The sequence below is a fragment of the Camelus dromedarius genome, chromosome 12 (genome assembly GCF_036321535.1).
Source record: "Camelus dromedarius isolate mCamDro1 chromosome 12, mCamDro1.pat, whole genome shotgun sequence".
Lineage (NCBI taxonomy): Eukaryota > Metazoa > Chordata > Mammalia > Artiodactyla > Camelidae > Camelus > Camelus dromedarius.
The window spans coordinates 41,033,980-41,052,605 of NC_087447.1; positions in this window are offsets into that span (position 1 = coordinate 41,033,980).

The window sequence follows — 18,626 nt, forward strand, 5'->3', positions numbered from 1 at the left end:
ATTTCTGCAAAGCTCCTGTTCTCCCAGTGTTGACAAAGAAGACATTTTACAGCAGACACATAAAGGATCTGTGTATTAGTCTCTTGTGGCTGCTGTAACAAATCAGCCACAAACTTGGTGTCTTAAAATAAGACAAATTTATTCTCTCAACAGTTTTGAAGTTCGCAAGTCCAAAGTCAGTATTACAGCCCTGGAACTAAGGCACTGGCAGGGTCATCCTCTCCCTCAGGGGTTCTAGGAGAAAATTTGTTTCCTGACTGTCCAGTTTCTGGTGGCTGCCTTCGTTCTTTGGCTTGTCGCTACATCACTCCGATCTTTAAGGTCAGCATCTTCAAGTTTCTGTCTGATCCATCTTAACATTACCTTCTCTGCTGTGTGTCAAAGCTCCCTCTGCTTCCCTCCTACAATGATACGTGTAATTGCACTCAGGGCCCCCCTGGATAATCTAGGATAACTTTCCCATCTCAAGATCCTTGAATTATTCACATCTGCCAAGACCCTTTTTGCCATGTACGATAACATTCGCAGGTTCCAGGGATGAGGATGTGGGTATTTGGGGGGAGGTCATTTTTCAGCTTACCAATGTCTGCAGACAGACCAACAGTTGCAGGAGTTAGATGGAAAAATAAAGCTTTCCTGCCCTGTCCTCAAGAGGCTGCTTCTGAACAGCACAGTCCCCCCAAGAGAACCAGCTCCCCGGACTCGGGCCATTACTCAGAGGATAGAGATTCAAGGAGCAGGTGGCAGGGAACCTGTGGTTAAGGCCCCAAAGCCGAAGAGCCTGAGGATGGGTCTTCTAAGGACAGCAGAACTGAAAGTTAAGCTGTGCTCGGGAGAGGCACTGCATTCCCTTTGCACGGGCTTTTTACAGCTTTGCAGATAAAGTATGTGTGACAGCCACTGAATCTGTGAAGAATTCTGCTCTGGGAGCCTCATGTTTTCAAACACTGGCTAATAAACCTTCTTCCTATTCCCTTCTGTTGCTGTTACGCTTTTTTCCCCTCTTATTTCCCAGTCAGAAACTGTTCCTCTCTCCCCCTCCCTCCTTATGCTCACATCCCTCTTCCTCCTTCCATATCGGGGTAACCAATCCCAACCTGGGAAACTGTGAGGGGCAACATCCAGTCACACTCCATGGGGGGAAAGTACAATAACTGTTTCCCGAAAGACGAGGAGAAGGGAATGACCTGAAAACAAACGCCTTCGAATAAAGTGAAAACCATCAGGAAAGTCCTCTGCTCAGAGCCAGCCCACGCAGGACGGGGCTCCTGCGCCTGCCCAGCTGCGTCCGAGCGCTGCACTGGCAGCAGACTGCTGACAGTTATGAACCACGAAAGGAGGAGCTGGGAAGAATCGAGGCAAATTGTGGATGAACCATGCTGCTGTACGTGTGTGCGCACATCCAGAAATGATGCCAGCACGACTGTGCAGGAGAGAGGTAAGGACTTAACCACCAGCACCTCCACGTGGAGCACTGATGCAGCCCCCAACCAGGAGGCTGAGGCGAGGTCTCCTGTGACTCACACTGTCCCGGGCTGTTGCTCCAGGCTTGCCCATTTCCTGCACACTCCTTTCTGGGCCGGGGGAGCAGGTCTCCCACATCCTGGCACCACAGTAGACACACTTAACTGCTCACATTTCTTTCTTCAAAGAACAGACTGTTGGCTGTGCGTTTATTGTTCCAGCTCATCCTGACCCTATTTGCTACTGCACTGATCTATGCATGGCTTCAGCTTTCCTCTAATTAGAGTGTGTGTCTGTCAGATAGAGTTGGACCAGTGAAGCAGAACCAGTAGGAAAGAAACAGATACAAATACAAATACAGACACAGCTATATAGATATAGCTACAGATAGAAATAGACACATAGATGTATTAAGGGATTTATTACAGGGAATTGACCTACGCATTGTGAGAGCTGATTAAGTGGTCCCTGTGCAGCTGTCTCTGCATCTGATACTGGAGCTTGAAGTCCGTGAGGCAGACACGTAGGAAGGAACGATCACAAGCGGTCTGGAACCCCACAGGCACAATCTAGGACAGCCTAGAACCTGTCTCCATCCTTGTTGCCTCTGACCTTAGTGGAGAAGAAATCCTGCAGAGGCAGAGCCCCTCGTCACTGAGTGAAACCCACACACTTGGCCCAGCTGCTGCTTCACACCAGGAGTGGAGTCAGCACATTACAACAAAGCTATAGGATGGCCGCTGCCTCCCCTTCACCTCCAAAAGCTCTGGAGAATCTCCCTTGCGATCCATTCTAACTGGAAACACACAAGAAAAGGAAGTGCATGTCGACAAGCCAAGGAATTATACCACGTTACAAAGCCATCTGTGTGGGAGGTCAGGCTCCCAGGGGACAGATCCTGAGAGGGAGGTAGATGTGCAGGAGGTTGACTGGGCATGTTCTGGAGTGAAGGGAGCAGGATGGGGCTGTGGGGGAAGCCGAACAGAGAGACAGTCACAACAGGACCCCATTCTGCAGGGAGCTCTGGAGCCGGCATGGCATTCAGGGCCACCACGGACTCAGGCAAAGCTGCCCAGGAAGAGCCCCTGGCCCTGAGCATGGCAGTGAGGAGGTGAAGGGCAGCTTCCAGAGTGGACTCAGCCATGAACTGTCAGCAGCCTCCACTCCTGGCGGCTGGAGGATGGAGCGCCTCAGTCCCGAAGAGGGCATCTGGCCGGGCACCACTGTATCCAGGTATCCTGCTTCACTAAATGCCTCGCCTGTGAGGAGTGTATCAAACGTCTGCCAGCGGAGGGCTTTTTAGGTGGGACAACAAAACTTTGTCTATTGGGAAGAGGTGGCTGATTCTCCCCATTACTAGGGCCATTTGTTTCGTGGCTGCTTCCTTGTCAACCCTTCCAAATCTCCCAGCTCCAAGGGCTAGGCTGGAGGTGGAACTTCTAACAGCTTCCCTGGGGTTTTCTGTTGAACTGCTTCACAACTACCACACCATGTGGTCAGACTGATGACACGTACTCAGGAGAGCCTGGGAGAACCTGGGTTGTGGGGAATGAGGAATTCCAGGAAGAGTATGAGTTTCCTGCAGTGAGCTTGGAAAACCCGGGCGGGGGCTTTGCCTCCAGAAGGGCTGACTGCCGAGCAGCTCACTCCCTTCACTCTGCTTGGGGCGGTGGAGGGGGGGTGCTCTGGCCCCATCTCTGAGTCATTTTCCTGGTGACAGCGCAGGGTCTGTAAGTGGCAGAAAAGACAAGGCTGCCTTTTTGCCATTTCCCAGAGGCGTCATACCACCCCCTTACTCACAGCTATTCTTAAACATCGCAAAGTAAAACTGTCCCTAGTACTGGAGAGTCACACATATGTAGAAGTGTGGACAAATGCAGAAAATAAGTACATTCTTCCAGCAACTGCCCGCGACTGCCTGCTCAGTGCGCAGCCTCACTCCATCTAGTCCCACAGCCGGGATCTGAGGCATCTCCTTGAGACCTCCCTCTCCTTCAGCCCCCATATCACCAAAGACCCTCCCTCCCACTTCCCTCTTTCTTCACTGCCCCCTCCTTCAACTGCCATCATCCCTCCCCTGGGGCCCTGCAGTGGCCTCTAAATTTGTCTCCTCACATCTACTCCTGCCCCCTTCCAATCTGTTCTCCACTCTGCAAACAGAATCATCTTTTAAAATTACAATTCTGATCATGTGTTTCCCGTCCTGAAATTCCTTCAGTGTCTTCTAACCTATTGCGCCCCAGATAAAGAATACAATTCTTAGTGTGGCCTGCCAGGTCTGACAAGCTCCTGCAAACCCTCACCAGGCTTCAGGCTTCAGGCTTCAGCTGGCACCTGGCTGTCCTCACTCGCTGTGCTCCCCCGGGCTGGTCTCCTCTCTGTGCCTTCTCTCTGGGCCTCCCTGCGGTTGTCTTCCCACCTTTGCTACTTCACATCTGCTGTGGGTAGTGGTTACACGTGCAGCACCTGCAGTCAGACAGGCAGGCTTCAAATCCCCAGTTCCAGCGCTTTAAAACAAAAAGCAAAACTATGTGGCTTTGGGCAGTTTACAAAAGCTCTTTGCACCTCAGTCTCCTCATCTGTAAAATGGAAACAATGATAGTTCCTGTAGCTGCAGGGGCAATGAGTTGATGCATATCCAGCACTTAGTGCCAGGCACGCTGTGAGTGCTCAGAAATGTTAGGTGTCATCATTGCCCATCCTTAGCCAGAAGCCCAGCACCTTCCTCAGGGAGGTCGTCCCCATCCCCAGCAGGCCCTCCCTGGCCCCACCAGGTGGGCTGTCCTGTGCCCTCCCTGCTCCTGATTCCTGCCTTCCACACACAGCACGGAGTGGATCTGTCTGCCTCCTGTTCTAGGCCATGAGCCCACTTGGGGCAGAAACACTTCTGTTTGTTCTCCATTCTATCCCCAGAGCCTGGCACAGTTTCTCCAAATAAATGCTCCCTTTTCTGGCGCAGCCGGGAGGTGTGGATGTGGGATGTGGTACGGGCTTTCTACCACCATATATGGAGTTGGAGAGTTGGGAGGCAAGAGGCGTGTCCTGGGGAGGCCTTTTGTGCTGACATTGAGTGAACGGTCTGCCCAGTCCAAGCGAGCGAGCGAGCACTCCCTACCCCGAGAAGAGGCACTCAATCAGCCCCAGGGTAGCTCCATGTGGTGCCTCTCCGCTGGCCAGGGGACATCAGAATGCAGCCAAAGCTTTGCTCCCCTGTTCGAGGCAGCCCTTCCCACCCACATTGACTACCCAGCCTCAGTAAGACACACCCAGTGGGTGCAGCCTGGCTAACCAGGCATGTCGTTTTGATTTCCATTTCTCCATTACAGAGCATGTCCACCCAGGACAAACACTTCTCTGTGTCTGACCCAGAGAAGGGCAGGAGTGATGGAGGAAAAATATCCCAGGTTAGGAGGCCTGGATTCAAGTGCCAGCACTACGATTACTTCTCTGTGTGATCTCGCCCGTCACTTCGATTTCCTGATTTGTTCTACTGGTTTGTAAAACAAAGCACTGAGATGGGTGACTTAGCTCCAGCAAGCATACACTAGGCCCCTTCCCTCTCAGAGAACCCGCACCACACTGAACTCAGTTCTGGGTGGCATGGGGTCCTACTCAGGACACACACACGATTGGACTAAGGGTGGACACCCAACCCAGGCTGAGTCTTAGGCCACAAGGACAGAGTTAGCTGTATGGGGTTGGGCACCACAGCGGCTGTGCCGACTCCAGGCAGAGCCACAGAGTCATTGAATCTGGCAAGTGTCTCTGCAAACCTTGGGAAAGAAACTAGTTTTACAGAGAGGAGGATGGTGCAGAGAGGCACATGGCCCCAGACAGTAGCAGAGAAGCAGAAAGAGGAGTAGCCTGATGACTTTCAGTCCTGGTGAAGCCCAGTTATGATTCTTCCAAAGGATGCCTGGAAATTCCCCTGCATCCAGGTAACCAAACGATGGCTGACAAAGATGTCTTCTCATATTGGATGTCAATCAGATGAAACCTCAACCAATAAAGAGTACCTTGCTCATGACAGCTTTATACTTTTCAAAGAACTCTGACTCCACTTAGCCCATCTGAAAGTGGCTGCGAGATACTTGGAGGTGGCTGACCTGGGACTCTGGCTCTGGACACGGGTGCCAAAGATTCCCTGGTCTGTGAGCAGCACAGGTGAGGTGAGCCCAGGTAAGACATCCCCAGAGCGTCTCCGTAAAAATCAAAGAGCTGGAGAGGATGATGAGGAAGTGTTCCAAGAATTCTATTTTTTTTGTAAGTTGTCAAGCAATTTTTATGTTCAATTAACAGTTGGAATACATAGCTCCTGAATTCAAAGTTCTCTTGAAATCCAACCCCTTGAAAACCCTTGATTCTCCAGCTTTATTCCACACATTTTCAATGCTTCATTATGGACACTTTCAAAAATATATCAAAGTTTAAATTTTTCCAGTGAACACCCACATATCCACTATCTAGTTTATACTATTGACATTTTATTATATTGCTTATCACAAACTTATTCCTTTATCCAAGAATTCTTCAAAGACCTTTTTGTTCTGTTAAGTACTGCTTCCAGGGAAAAATGAAAGATATGGCTTTTTAAAGATGCCATTCCTATGAGCAAAAAGTGTATTTTGAACAGACATTGGCACTACAATAATACATCGTTTTGAGCCTTAGTTATCTCTGTAGCCCTGCTGTCAGGAACAGATGTGGCACAGAGCAGGCTCTTTACAGAATTAACTGAGTGCTTGCTCTGAGTCCAGGGCTGGTTTAACTTTAGACTCTCTCAACATCCCGTTTTACAGATGAGAAACCAAGGCTTCAGAATCCCAGGTCTCACAGTTTTGTTGTGATGGACTTGAGATTTGAATCCAGGGCACCTGGCTCCAAACCCTTGGCTTAACCTCTGGGCTATATTTGATGCCCCTTAGACTTCTGTTTGGACAGGACTAGTGAGGGGTGGGCAAGCTGGCGTAACTTCCCAACATCAATACCAACTGTATTAAGAGTGTCAGCTTGTCCGCTCTTGCTGAGGGGCTTACAAACTCTTTTCAGCCAGGCCTGAACCTGTATTTTGGCTGCCCTGTCTATGAATAGAGTCTCTGAAAGAACAAGGCTCAGAGAGTCAGGGAAAGCTGGGTATGCACCTGGGACAGGTCTCATCCCTTCTGTGGGCTTTCATTTTCTGACCATAAAACACGGGTAGACAAGATCGCCTTTTGGGTCCCCTCTCACTTTCTCTATTTCCAAATGATTCTCATGGGTCATCTGGATTCTACCCACAGAGGAGAAGCTCATTTAAGCTTCAGGTTAAATAACTGAGCAGCTGGCACACGGTCAGTCCTCAGTAATTGTCCCAGAGTAATTTAAGGCATGCCTCAGGCATCTGGACTTTCTCATCATATCTGTGTCCTTCCCCGTGATTTTCTAACGCCTGATAAGACATGTGGGCTGTGGTAAAGCCTGTGGTTTATGAAATAGATTTCAGAGTTCAAATCCCAACCAGGGGGCATAAAACCCCTGAGAGGAGGAGGCCAGAATGTCATTGAAGCTGACAAAGAGATAGCATGAAATTAAAGGAAATGAGACCAAGCTCACTCATGAATACAGACGTGGAAATTCTAGACAAAACGTCAGCAAATTGAATTCAACAGTCTATTAAAAGAATAATTTACCACAACCAAGCAGGGTTTACCCAAAGAATGCCATGCAAAGCTGTTTTAATATGAATAAATCTGCTTACAGAATACATGAATGGGTCAAAAAAGAGAAACCAGATGATTATCTCAGTAGGGACAGGAAAATCATTAATGAAAATTCAACATTGATTCCTAAAGGGGACATTCAATAAAATACTAGGAAGAGACGGTACAAGTGGACATTGATGGGGTTTTTCAGTGGGAGAGCACTCCACACCTGACCCTCCCCCACCCAGGTGTGAGGAATCCCCCACTTTCTGAGTTGTGGTGGGAGGCAGAGGTACTTTCCATACAGAAATGGAGAAAACAGTTGCTTGCAGCAAAAGCAAGGCACTTGGCCTAAACTCACCGTGGAGCCAAGATGACAGGCAGCAGAGAAATTTTTCTTTTAATTTCAGCGTTATTGAGTGCAGAAAAATGTTTATGGTGGTTCCATTAATTGTAGCAACATCAGTTTGCAGGGACATCAGCAACAGAAGCACAAATGGCTACATCCGGGCTCCAGGGCCAGCAGTGCCAACATTTCAAGCCACGGATCCCACATTCCAAGACAGCGGTACATCCCTCTCTGTTCTGTGTGGTAATCTGGGCTGCGGTGCAAGCTGCCTGGGCTCTTCTCATCCCTGCCTTTCTGGTGATTCTCTGAGCTATTCAGTATCCCGTCAATAAATTCCTTCTCTGCTTAAATCATCCAGGATCTGTTTCTGTTATTGGCAGCTAATAAGCCTTAACCATACTGAAGGCTATTTCCTTAACATAATAAAAATACGTCCCTCTCTTTTTTTCCCTAAAACTGTGGCCAAAATAACACATAAATAATGCCATTGATATTAAAACAAAAGCAAAACAAGGATTACAGCTAATTCCACCATCATTTTTTTGGCCTATGTATCTTTGTCTTTTTTAAAAAGGTTAGTTGAAGTACAATTTGCATACATGAAAATTTACCCCTTTAAAGGTTCTAGCAAATATATACTATCATTTAAGCACCACAGTATCCAGTACATAAACTATTTTCATCACCACAAAGTTCCCTCAAACTCCCTTAGTCAGCTCCCTTCCTGACCCCAGCCCTGCCAACCATTGATCTGATTTCTGTCCCTATACTTTGGCCTCCTCCAGTGTCAGATAATGAAACCATACAGTGGCCTTTGGTGTCTGCTTCTTTCCCTTAGCATACTGCTTTTGAGATTCCTCCAAGTTGCTGCGTGAGTGCATTCTGTCGTATAAATGTACCATATGTGTTTATCCCTTCAGTGATAGATGGACATTGGGTTGTTTTAAGTTTCAGATTGTTATGAATAAAGCTCCCATAAACATTTGTGTAAAGGGTTTTGTATAAACATCTGTGTTTGTTTTTTACTGGGTAAATATCTAAAAGTAGAAATGCTAGGTCACAGTAAGTAAATATTTGACTTTATAAGAAACTGCCAAACTGTTTTCCAAAGTGCTATACCATTTTGCATTTCCACCAGCACTCTGTTGCTCTGCCTTCTCACCAGCACTTGGTATTATCAGTCTGTTGACTGTAGTTCTTCAAGAAACGCACAGCAGTATCTTGGCTTGGTTTTAATTTTTATTTGTCTCATAACAGATGATGTTGAGCATCATTCCATGTGTCTATTTGCTACTAATATATCTTTTTTGGTGAAGTATCTGTTCAGATTACTCACCTATTTTTTTATACGGTTGTTTGTCTTATTATTGAGCTGTGAGGAGTCTTTATACATTCTGAATACAAGTTTGTTTTTTTTACTTTACTTTTTTGGGGGGGAGGTAACTAGGTTTATTTATTTATTTATTTATTTTATAATGGAGGTACTGGGGATTGAACCCAGGACCTCCTGCACGCTAAGCACGCACTGTACCACTGAGCTATACCCTCCCCCGAATATAAGTTCTTTATCAAATTTGTGTTTTGCAAATGTTTTCTCTCAGTTTGGCTTGTCTTTTCATTTTCTTAAGAGTGTCTTTCAAAAAGCAAAAGGTTTTATTCTGATGAAGCCAAATTTATCATTTTTTTCTTTTATGATTCTTGCTTTTTGTGTCTTATGTAAGAAATCATTGCCTAGCTCAAGGACACAAAGGGGTTTTTTTTCTCCTATACTTTCTTCTAAAAGTTTTACAGTTTTAGCTCTTATTTTTGAGTATATGATTCATTTTGAGTTAATTTTTATAGACAGAGTGAGAAAAGGGTCAATGTCCATTTTTTGCATATAAATGTAAAATTTTTCCAGAATACTATTATGGTGTAACATTGTTCTAGAAGTTCTGGTTGGCATAATGAGATACAAAACATAAGTAAGAAGTATAATTATTTGGAAGGAAGAGAAAACCACCATTATTTACAGTCAGTGTGAATTTCATACCCACAAAACTCATACCCATTGAAAGCACGTAGAATTGATAAGAAGAATTCGATAAAATGATTCACTACAAAATAAACATACAAAAATCAATAACTTTTCTATATAATAATAGTAATCATTTAAATGATAGAAAAATTAAGAATTTGGTACAGAATAGCAACAAGACATACCTGCCTGCAAATAATCCTGCCAAATAAGGGCAGGGCCTATATAATGAAAATCAGAAAGCTTTCTTGAGGATGTAAAAGGTAACTAAATATAGATATGTCAATCTCTTAGATGGAAAAACTCAACAGTGTAAAGATATTCATTTTCCCAAATGAATTTTTAATACTGAGGGTTTTTTTGGAACATGGCAAAATGATTCTAAAATTCATCTGGAAGAGTGAGCAGGAAATAGCTGGGGAAAAAAATGTATTGAAGAACAGTGAGGAGAATCTGCCCTACCAGATGTGAGGATACTTTAACATCAAAAGTCAAATGTGGTGATGAGGGTCCCAAATCAAATAAATAGATGGGTCAGTATGCTAGAATAGAATAAATTAGCCTGAAACCGAGCCTGCTGTATATCAAAACTTCATATATGATAACTGAAGCATTACTAATCAGTTGGCATCAGGATATGTTGCAGAGTAACAAGCATAGAAGAAAGGAGACCAGTTAAGAGGCTACTGGAATAGTCCAAGAGAAATATGATGGTGGAGAAGCTCACTGGGTCCCTAAGCCAGAGGGGCTTCATGGTCATCAGGCAAGTAGGAACACCCTCTGGGGAGCAGGGCATTGCAGGCTGGTGGGCAGATGTGTAGAGGGAGTCGGTACATCCAGTGCCCTCTACTGACAAAGCTTAACATCATGCCAGCTGGCAAAGGAGAAAAATGTAGAGTCCTTATCCATTCCAACTGTTCAGGCAGCAAACAGTGAATTTGGAGCCGACAGGTAATATATTAATAACCAACACAGGATGTCAGGGCCAAACCACACTTTTCTCACATAGTTAGGGTCTCAGCTCTGGAACATTTGCCAACATCCTAATGGCCAAAGAAAGTCACTTGACCAAATCCAATATCAATTTGGAGACATGAGGGTAAGGCCGGGTAAGTACACTCTATCGGGAGAGGGGGAAAGGAATGAATATTTGCCAAATGATAATCTAAATGATCACAGGTGATACTAGTAGGATGTCCTGATAGATTGAAAGGGAAAATTTTTTTAACGTAATGACTTTTAGAGATTGGATATATGAGCATGTGCGTAGCCGATTTTGCTACTTAGTAATATACAAAGACTAGAAGATGAACAGGTTTGCTGGCTAAAATCAAGAGTTTTGCTTTGGTATTGTTAAATATTGACAGCTAGGAGTAGATGTCAAGTAGGCAGTGTGGTATGTGTCCAGGGCTCAAGAGAAGGGCCACATTTAGAGATATGAGCACGATAATCATCAGCTTATAGAAAATGATTTATGCTGTGGATCTGCCTGAGGCCACCTGGGGAAAGAGTGTAGCTGGTGCAGAGGAAATGTCCAAGGATAGAGCCCTGGGCACGTCAACGTTTACATAACCAGGAGGAAGGAGGAGTCAGTGGGGGAACGCAAAGGAGTCTCTGGTATTGTGGAACAAAACCAGGAGGGTGTGGTGTCCCAGGAGCAAAGAATAACAAGGTGTTTGAAGAAGGAAGGAGTGCCATTTTACTGAGTGAAATGTTACTGGGAATTTGAATAAGATGAGAAAAGAGATGGAAGCTGTTGGTGACCCTGGCAAGAACTATTTAAGGGACCAACTCCATGAAGAAGCACTGTGCTAGGTGCTGGAGATACAAAGATATAAAAGATAAATTTCTGGCTCTTTAGGAAATCACAGCCTGGTGGAGAAGGCAGACATGCAAATAAATCACTGCCATACAGAGTGATAAATCTTATAACAGAATAACATTTTCCTAAATGTGTTCCACTGCACACTGCTTGAGGGAGATGTTAATCGGTGCTCTAAAACCAAAGCATCCCAAGACCAAACAAACTTGGGAAGCACTGCAGACTGAACCCCATCTCAGGCTGCAGCGCCGATGGCAGGGCTCTTGGTGCTATGCTCAGGGCTTAGGAAACCAATGAATTGCACCTTGGGGGCCTGTCTACATCCCCAGGTCTTGTCTGACATCCCACAGATTAAGGGAAAACAATACCAGCTCCGCAGCAGAGAGAGCCACCGGGGGAGGGAAAGAGATGACACTGAAGAGCAGCCTCTGGCAGGGTGACTGAGAGCTGGAGTGCTCTCTGCAGGAACGCCACAGCAGGCTTGCCCGGCACGGCACGTGCCCAGGATTCTGCAGCAGGGCAGCAGGGGGATGGGAAGGACTGGTCTAGGACCACAGAACCCAGTGTCTGAGACATCCCAGCTGAGCCCACGGACCTGCATTCCTGGGGCAACCACTTATGTTGCAGCAGAGTTGAAAAGTTTGGCTTCCCATTAATTTGACAATTTCCCTAGAGGTAGAAAAATTAGAGGGAAATTAAATCACCAGCCAGCTCCTCAGCGGTCTCAGGTCTCCAATTTTCCCCTGACAGAGAAGGCACCGGAGGCATCAGAGACCCCATTCATACTTTGATGCATAAAATGCATGCTGATGAACAAATCAACTTATTAGTCCATAGCTCTGGGATTCCCAGGTGCTTTCTGAAATGTCCTACCTTGAGCAGGTAGGGAGTGGCGAGGAGGGTGAGGCAGCAGGGTTCTCACACATACTTTCTGGTGGGGATCAAGGAGAAACCCTGATCTGGCAGAACAGGGACACATCGGGAGGCTGGAAGGTGCAGGCTCCAATGCCCAGAAGACGTGTAAGCTCAGGTGTGGCAGAAGCAGGTGTTGGTACACAGTGGGTAGGTGCCCAGGAGCCCGGGCAGCAGAAGGCACTTCAGGACTATGGTTCTGAGTGATGGCTCAGCCACAGCACAGCCCCAACCTATGTCTAAGACTAAAGCAAGTAGCAGCCAACCCTGGGGGAGGGATGGGCAGGGAGAGTTGAGGATGAGGAACCGGAGTAGTTTTTTTTCTCAGCAACTCAGTCCTGAGAAAATCATCATGTCCACTTCATCCTGATAGATCGGAGTTGGAGAATCCAGGTCTGCCCTTCGATAGTTCTAGCTGTGGAATGGGAGGACCCCCCCCCCCCACACCAGGTTCTGGGAGCTCATGCACCTCAGACAGAAGGAGGCCACAGAGCCAATACCCTTACCTCTTCCCTGTTTTTCTTGAATTTTCGAAAACCCCTCCTGAACACAGGATCTTTGGTTTAAAGGGTTCTGTGAGTCATCTTTTTAAGGAGTCAAGCAAAAAAGACTCATATTTGGAGCTGTTTTTTGCTGCAAAGAATCAAATGGTACTCTCACTGGCTCCAAAACAGAGATGTGGCTCATTACAGTGACACAGAGAGAATTTACACTAAAGTTCAGGACAGGAAGCACCACCAGGAACAACTCGTCTCTCTAAGAACACATGGTCTTTCTAATTCTGCTTCCATTTGATTCTTCTCTTGACCAGCTGGCTTCCTCTGCTCACACATACTCTCCATGGTCCCCCACAGCAGCCGTCAACCCTGACTTTAGATCACTTTTAGTCTAAAGAGCCCACCATCAGCTGGTCACAGTCCCTGGGCCAATTCACCCAAACTCTTTGAAGTTGATTGACCACTGGCAATTCAATGAGTCATTGGCTGGAAATGGCAAGTCAACGGGTAATTACTCAGTAGGTCATCAACCAGAAAATAGGTCAGCTATTCACCAACTACTGCCATGGAAGACAGAGTCAAACAACCCTTGTCCTCTTCCTTCCAGGAGACATGGGCAGGCCAGATACTGAAGCCTAAATAGTACAGAATTGTGTAGCTAATTCCCAGAAATGCAGATTTATTGAAAAAATATATAGCAAAGCAAGTCTGGTAGCCTGAATAATGCCCTCCCCACCCCCACCCCTCGCCACAGAGACGTCTACATTCTAATCCCTGGAACCCACAAATATGTTGCCTTATAAGGCAAAAAGGACTTCGCAGGCATGATTAAGTTAAGGATCTTGAGATAGGAAGACTGTGCTGGATTATCCGGGTGGGCCCAATGTAATCACAAGGGTCCTTTAAGAGGGAAGCAGGATGGTCCAAGACACCGTAGTAGATGTGACAACAGAAACCGGAAACTGGAGTGATTCAGGAAGAAGCCACAAGAGAAAAAATGCAGACTGCCTCTAGAAGCTAGAAGAGGCAGGGAAATGGATTCTCTATGAAGCCCCCAGAAGGAACATGGCCCCACCGACATTTTGATTTTAGACTTCTGACCTCCAGAACTGCAAGAGAACAAATCTGGGTTCTTTCAAGCAACTAAGTTTGTGATAATTTGTTACAGCAGCAGTAAGAAACCAATACAGCTGGAAACCATGGGGAGTCATCATCTTAACTCGATATGCACTGTGGGGTCCAGGGCGTCTCATAAAGAACAAGAAATGCAGCTCAAGCCCATTCAGGATGCAACTTGAGTTCCAGCAACTACTGTGTGCCTTCACTCTTCCCAGAACTGAAGTTTGAGTGAGTTGGTTCATCACCACTACGCAGCATTCCTTTTGAACAGAGAGGGTCAGGCTAATGGAACCCCCTGGGGAGTTTCCTGCCAATACCCCTCAGTGGAGGGCGGCTTTGTCCTGTGCAGTCAGCCATAGCCAGGGCAGCAGGGTCCCTGTGAGACAGCACACATTCACAACAACAGCTATCGAGGAAAGAATGGGTTTGGGCTATTTGTGTCATCTCGGCATCTCCTGCAGCCAGTAGGTTTCAACCCAGGGAAGTTTTAGAAACAATCTTGAGGTTTTTAAGAGAAGAAAGACCCTTCCTGACCTCTTTATACCAACTTTAATGCTGCAGTTTGAATTTTCAGAAGCTTTAGAGCTAAAGGTTTGAGGTTCCTTTCCTTTGGGTCTTTTGATTGCGGCCCCGCTGTCTCCTAACACCAGTGCTGCAGGCAGTCCCCCTTCACAGGTCAAAGGCAACCATTCCTCCTGCACCTCCCATCCTGCCCTTGGCCCTGCAGATTGGTTTGAAGGAGGGCACAGGCTCCCTGCCTGCCCAGGAGCGGTATTTTTACGAGTTTAAAGTAAAGAAAAAGAATCTGTTGAAGCCAATTTCAAGTTCTAGGCATGAAAAGAGATGCGGTGCTTGAGCTTCGGAAATCAGGATGGCTTAAGAAGTCAAAGAGTTTGAATTACTGCCTTTGGGAGTGGAAGAAACCCAGACAATTAGAGGTGTAAAGGCACAGGATTCACGGCTTGATAGGTGTTGATATATCCCTAAAACCAGGTCTCCAGGCCCACTGGAGCCTGACCTCATTTAAAATTGCTGGAAAAAAATGCATTTAATAAGCTCAGTCTGAAGGCTCCTTGATGATTCAGTTCGGATCAGCCTTTTTCCTGTAAGGTCTGTTTAATTTATTACTACTATTATTTTTTAGGTATTTACGTTTTCCTCTTGTAATATGCCACCTTTTTTTTTAAACAGTTGGGCATCCCAGACCAGATTACCAGCTATATAAACTGTGCCTTTCTATGGTATTTGTTAAAAGGCGAGGATTTTTTTTAAACTCATTATTTATCTTTTTAAGTACTTTCAATGGCTTGTCTCAAAACTGTTCACTCAGTTTTCTTAATTTGAATCATCATTTGGGCTTCCCAATCCCTATTACTAAATTTAAAACTTTAACGTGTTTTAATTTAAATTTTACTGAAAGGATCATATATATCTCTTATGATTCCTTTAATAAAGATTACATAATTAAAATGCATATGTATTTTTAATTTATACATTTATATAGTAGATATATCTATTCAAGAAGGCAAAGTTTATCTGCCATATCCTAATATTTTGTCAGAAAAAAAAATTGATAATCTGGTTTCTAGCATAGGCATGGGCAGCCCCCACTGAAGGTCCCTTGGGGAAGTATCATGATGACAGTTCATCTCTTCCCCCTTAGAAATTGCAGGAAATGCAGATGGCCAACAGGCACATGAAAAGATGCTCAACATAGCTAATTATCAGGGAAATGCAAATCAAAACCACAATTAGATATTACTTCACACCAGTCAGAATGGCTATCATCAAAAAGAACTCAAATAACAAAGCTGGGGAGGATGTGGAGAAAAAGAAACCCTCATACACTGTTGGTGGGAATATAAACTGGTGCAGCCACTGTGGCAAACAGTATGGAGGTTTCTCAAAAAACTAAAAATAGAACTACCGTATGATCCAGTAGTCCTGGGTATATACTCAAAAAAACCAAAAACAGTAATTTGAAAAAATACATGAACTCTAATGTTCACAGCAGCATTATTTACAATGGAAAAGTTATGGTAGCAACCTAAAAGTCCATCTACAGATGAATGGATAAAGAAGATATATATATGCAATGGAATACTACTCAGCCATAAAAAAGAATGAAATTTTGCTATTTGCAGGAATATAGACGGACTTGGAGGGAATTATTCTAAGTGAAATAAGGCAGACAGAAAAAGACAAATACTGTATGATGTCACTTATATGTGGAATCTAAAAAATACAACCAACTAGTGAATATAACATAAAAGCAGCAGACTCCCAGATGTAGAGAACAAACTAGTGGTTACCAGACAGGGGAGGGGCAATATTGGGGTGGGGGAGTGGAAAGTACAAACTATTGGGTATAGGATAGGCTCAAGGATGTATTACACAACATGGGGAGTATTTTGTAATAAATGTAAATAGAGTATAACCTTTAAAACTGTATAAAATTTTTTTTAATTTTTAAATTTTTTATTGAAGTGTAGTTGATTTACAGTGTTAGTTTCAGGTGTACAGCAAAGTGATTCAGTTATACATATATATACATAATATTTTCTTTTCAGATTCTTTTCCATTATATGTTATTACAAGAAATTGAATATAGCTCCCTGTGTTATACAGTAGATCCTTGTTTTATCTATTTTATATATAGTCATGTGTGTCTGTTAATCCCTAATCTCTAATTTATCCCTCCCCACCCTTTTCCCGTTGGTAACCATAGTTTCTTTTCTATGTTCTTGAGTCTGTTTTTGGTTTGTAAATTGAATTTGTGTCACTTTTTTTAGAGTCCACATAAAAGTGATATCATACAATATTTGTCTTTCTCTGTCTGACTTCACACAATATGACTTCCATCCATGTTGCTGCAAATGGCATTATTTCATTCTTTAAAAAAATAAAAAACTTTTTAAATAAAATAAATAAATAAAAAGGCAAACAAACAAACTGAGAGATCAGCTCCAGGCCATGGCCTCCCTCCTGCAAAGTCTGACCTCCTCAGGATGCCTGAGGTCCACTGTGAAGATCCCAGGTGTGTGTGGGTGCCTCTGGGGAGGGCAGTGGGAAGCCTACAGACAGCTGGGCCGGAGGAGGGCCTCGGCACCCTGCCTCTGGTGGGGACAGAGCAGGGCTCCCTGGGCACCTCGTTCTTCCCCACCTTTATGGAGATCACTTTTCTGCCTCTTACTGGGGTGCAGTCCCAGGACTACACTCCTGCCCACAGCATCTCCGTGGCAAGCTGGATGAACCCTCAGGTTGTCATGGACCTGGAAGCTGTGTGCCCAGTGGCCAGCACACGAAGAAGCAGGTGTGGTGTGGAAAGCCCAGTGCCTCCACGTCACACCCTGGCCTGACCCTCCAGCTGAGGCAGCTCTGTGATATCTACACACCTAGGCTGGGGATGGGGTGCTAAGCAGAGATGCCAGCAGCTTCTTTGAGCCTGGACATGTCATATACTCAGACACATCCTGGAGAACGGGGACCCACTCCCAGGCTACCTTAGGCTCTTAGCACCTCCCAGGGGATTTGCAGGAACCCCAAATCATCTGGTTTCAGGAGCTATCAGGAACCCTCTAAAAAGGGCTTGGCTGATAACAGAGTAACTTACTAATCGCAGTTTAAATCATGCCCACTTGCCTGCCTCCCCAAGTGTATCTGATTCAAGAATCAAGAGAATGGAATGCTAACGGCAGAACACAGAGCAGAGGAAGTGGGGCCATGGGGCAGAGAGCCCTGCCCAATTTCCCCTTAAACAAGAAGGCGTCTGGAGCTGCCCCAAGGCTCCCCTGGGTACCTGGAGCCCAGGGATGGGGGGTTCAGTGCTTGACCAGAGGAACTGTTGCTTACACATGTTCTAGCAGGGGGCTCGGGGAGCTCTGTGCTGGGGGTGGGGCTTTCAGGGCCCTGTTTTACCTCCACAGTTGGAGCAGTCATAAGTGTCCATGTGCTATTTTCAACATTTTAAAGCTCTTAGTGGAAGCTGCATGTGTTTTCCTCAGTCAAGACTCCCTCCTCCCCAAAAAACTAAATGAAGCTATAAGCTTCAATTTATACAACTCAGCATTTATACTGTGATGATCTCTTATGGATCAGAAGCTCTGACTGGCAGTTACATACAGTTTTGATGAATAAAACCATGAAAACAAATTTATTATTATCTGCAAGGGAAGAGTATATGGTAGATAGGATTTTCCAAAGCATGGAGTCTGAGGGGGAAAACAACACAAAAGGTATCCATGATAATGGTAAGGCTGGGAGCACTGAAATAAGAATTCCAGGGGCAGGGGCAGAGGCAGGAGTTAAGAAAGGCTGTCGGATTGGCTTCAGTCTGTTACAGTGCAACGCCAGGCATCATAGTAGGAATAGTGTAGGATACAAAGGGGAGAACTTCGGGCCATGGCCGTTTTGGCTCTGTTTTCACACTTGTGCAAGGAAGGGGTTGGACTTGCCTGATTCCTCCTCCTAGGGCCAGGGCTCCAGACCCAACCCAGGAGAAAGGGTTTAGAAATATAGTGCTACTTCAAGGCTGTGTGACCTTGAGGAAACTGCTATGCCTCTCTGAGCCTCAAGTTCCCATTAATCCTAGTGCCTACCTCTCATAGCTTTATTAAGTCTCCAGGATTATTCTAGCTGCCGATTTTACTGCTACTTCTTACCTCTTTTGAACTCTGACCCCTGGCTTGGATTTAAGGTTATAGCACACATAGTTAGCTCTGGGATTCCTTGCTGAGCCCCAAGATTAGCTGTTTATAGGCCCCTA